The sequence below is a fragment of the Moschus berezovskii genome, chromosome 3 (assembly GCF_049115385.1).
Source record: "Moschus berezovskii isolate FMDL1 chromosome 3, NW_MosBer_1.0, whole genome shotgun sequence".
NCBI classification, from domain to species: Eukaryota; Metazoa; Chordata; class Mammalia; order Artiodactyla; family Moschidae; genus Moschus; species Moschus berezovskii.
Genome location: NC_142462.1, coordinates 16,373,768 through 16,377,701, shown reverse-complemented (window position 1 = coordinate 16,377,701; position 3,934 = coordinate 16,373,768).

Genomic DNA, 3,934 nt, shown 5'->3' with positions numbered 1-3,934 from the left:
GATGTTCACCTAATTAACAAATTAATCTTTAAAAAACAGCCTAAAGTTCTTTCCTTATTATTAAACATAACCATGGTTGTTGTTAAAATTTTTAACTTTATATTCCTGCTTCTAACTTGGAATAGGATCATATTCCTCCTGCTTCTTATTTTGAAAGAGTATATCCTACTGATAATCTTTTAAGCAAAAAAATTTAAATCCTTATGAATAAAACAATTTTCCTTATTTTTCTGACATTTGAGCACTTCCATATTAATAAGACAATTTTAGTTAACATAAACTGCACACATACACTCCAAGTAGGTTCATGTGATCCGTAAGCTTTATAAAATCACACACCCTATAAAGTTCTGTGTAATAAAATTGTATGATAGCAAAGTACATGGCATATAGTTTACTATATGTTATTAAAGATTTAACTTATTTTCAGAAACTTTCAATTTTCTGCTTCTGTATGCTTCTATCATCCCTGTGCACATATATGTCATTTTTATATATTCTTCTAAAGTTCATATTCAAATATATATGAATGTGCTTGTTTTAGTTTCATAAGGCAGTAAGAAAGTAAGATTCCTTTCTAATGAGCTGTTGCTGCTGCTGCTGCTAAGTCACATCAGTCGTGTCCGACTCTGTGCGACCCCATAGACGGCAGCCGACCAGGCTCCGCCGTCCCTTGGATTCTCCAGGCAAGAACACTGGAGTGGGTTGCCATTTCCTTCTCCAATGTGTGAAAGTGAAAAGTGAAAGTGAAGTTGCTCAGTCGTGTCCGACTCTTAACGACCCCACGGACTGCAACCTACCAGGCTCCTCCATCCATGGGATTGTCTAGGCAAGAGTACTGGAGTGGCTTGCCATTGCATTCTCCACGTGTCCCACTAGTCAGACAGAAATAAAACACTGCACTTGGATGTAACACTGATGCTCTCCTTTCTTCTCACTTACCAGATACACTTCTTAGTGGAATTATCATGTTCACCTTGAAGTTTACAAATACTTTTTCAACTATTACCCACATAGATCTTCCCAAGAACCTTGTGGGCTAGAAAAAAGTATGGCTGCTTTACAGATGAAAGGACAAATACTCAGAAAGTTAAAAGACTTGCTCAAGTCACTTATATAAAATGTATTTTGTGCATAACCTATTAGGAGCCCTAACATCTGAGTAGCCAGGATAGGCCTGAGACCTTGCTTAGGCCTAAGTTTTGATTTCCTGGAGAGAGGGTGGAGGCTAAGTCCACAGAAACTCCTCCCTAAGAAGATCCCGCCGGTGCCAAAAATTAAGAAACTCCTCCCTAGAAAAGTCCCGCCGGCGCCAAAAGTCGAGCCAATCAGAGTAAAAAGGGAAATCCCCCAGAAAAACCCCGCGCGCGTATAAACTGGCCAATGAGCTTCCGTGCATGCATGAACTGGCCAATGAGCTTCTGCCAGCTTGATCTTTTGAACAGAAATAGGTGCTTATGTAACCTGAGATTATAAAAACCGCTGTGACCTGGGCTCGGGGCTCTTGTCCCACTCCACTGCGCTGGAGGAGGCATGAGCCCTAGCTCGAGCTAGAAATAAACCCCATTCTTGCTTTTGCATTGCTGCGAGTGTCTTATTCTACCAGTATGGGGGGAACCGGACTCAGGGCATAACAAACCTACGCAATATTCCCCTATACATTTTTTATTTGTTTTTTAATTGAAGGATTATTGCTTTAGAGGATTACATTAAAATTTTTTTTTAATTGGAGGATAATTGCTTTACAATGCTGTGCTGTTTTCTGCTGTACAACAACATGAATCAGCTTTACAGGTAATATATCCTTTCCCTCTTGAACCTCCCTCTCAGCCTACCCCCTTCCTACCCCTCTAGGTCACCACGGAGTGCCGGGCTGGGCTCCCTGTGTAATATGGCAGCTGCCCACTAGGTATCTGTTTTATACTTGGTAGTGGGCATATGGAAACGCTACTCTCTCAGTTCGTCCCACGCTCTCCTTCCCCCACTGTGTCCCCAAGTCCAGTCTCTAGGTCTATATCTCTATTCGTGCCCTGCAAATAGGTTCATCCGTCTCATTTTTCTAGGTTCCATATCAGTTCAGTTCAGTCACTCAGTCATGTCCGATTCTTTGCCAATCCATGGACTGCAGCACGCCAGGCCTCCCTGTTCATCACCAACTCCCGGAGCTTGCTCAAGCTTATGTCCACCAAGTCAGTGATGCCATCCAACCATCTCATCCTCTGTCGTCCCCTTCTCCTCCTGCCTTCAATCTTTCCCAGCATCAGGGTCTTTTCCAATGAGTCAGTTCTTCACATCAGGTGGCCAAAGTAGTGGAGTTTCAGCTTTAGCATCAGTCCTTCCAATGAATATTCAGGACTGATTTCCTTTAGGATTGGCTGGTTTGATCTCCGTGTAGTCCAAGGGACTCTCAAGAGTCGTCTCCAACACTACAGTTCAAAAGCATCAATTATTTAGCGCTCAGCTTTCTTTATAGTCCAACTCTCACATCCATACATGACTACTGGAAAAACCATAGCCTTGACTAGATGGACCTTTGTCAGCAAAGTAATGTCTCTGCTTTTTCATATGCTATCTAGGTTGGACATAGCTTTTCTTCCAAGGAGCAAAGGTCTTAATTTCATGGCTGCAGTCACCCTCTGCAGTGATTTTGGAGCCCAAGAAAATACAATCTGTCACTGTTTCCATTGTTTCCCCATCTTTTTGCCACGAAGTGATGGGACCAGATGCCATGATCTTCGTTTTTTGAATATTGAGTTTTAAACCAGCTTTTTCCCTCTCCTCTTTCACTTTCATCAAGAGGCTCTTTCGTTCCTCATCGCTTTCTGCCGTAAGGGTGGTGTCATCTGCATAGCTGAGGTTATTGATTTTTCTCCTTGAAGTCTTGATTCCATAAATAGATGTGTTAATATATGATATTTGTTTTTCTCTTTCTGACTTACTTCACTCTGTATGGCAGGCTCTAGGTTCATCCACCTCAGTTCCTCCCCTATACTGTAAATCTTCTTTAGATGACTTATAATACCTAACACGTATCTTCCCTGGTGGCTCAGATGGTAAAGAGTCTGCCTGCAGTGCTGGAGACCTGGTTTGATCCCTGGGTTGGGAAGATCCCCTGGAGAAGGAAATGACAACCCACTCCAGTATTCTTGCCTGGAGAATTCCATGGACTGAGGAGCCTGGTAGGCTACAGTCCATGGGGTCGCAAAGAGTCGGACACGACTCAGTGTGTACTGTAAATCTTCTTTAGATGACTTATAATACCTAACACAACATAAATGCTGTGTAAATAGTTGTAAATGCAATGTTAGTGCTGTGTAAATAGTTGTCTGCAGGGCAAATTGAAGTTTCACTTTGGGGAACTTTCTGGAATTTTTTTTTTTTTTAGTGTTTTAAATCTATGATTGGTTGGATCCAGGATGCAGAACCCCCATATATGGATAGCTGACAGTATTTATTTGGTTTTTGTTTGTGTCTAAGAACTTTCTCATTTGAATATACTCCTAGGGGAGATGACAACTCTTTTGCTCACCACACAATGGGCATAAACTGGCAGATTGTTTCTTCCCTGAAGCAGAATTCCACTTTAGGTTTCTGGCAGAGGCTTTCTGAAGCTTCAAAACAGTCAATCCCTTAAATTCTACAAAAACCAGTTGTCCTAGGTGGTGGCAACTTCAGAGACAACACCCCCATGATAACCAGTTCTTCTGAGTGTCCCCTGTGGCATCCATTCCATTATATGCACTTTAAAAGACATACAATATATGGTTTCAAATTGTAATGAGTAGAATTACCTATGCTTTGTATATTTAACGAAGACACCATGGTTAGGAGGCAACTGTTTCCAAAGGATCCTCCAATCCTTTGAGATTGAAGCTCAGAGCTCTTGATACCTTGGAGAGTCATTTTTCCTTGCTTCCTGGACTTGGGTGCCTAT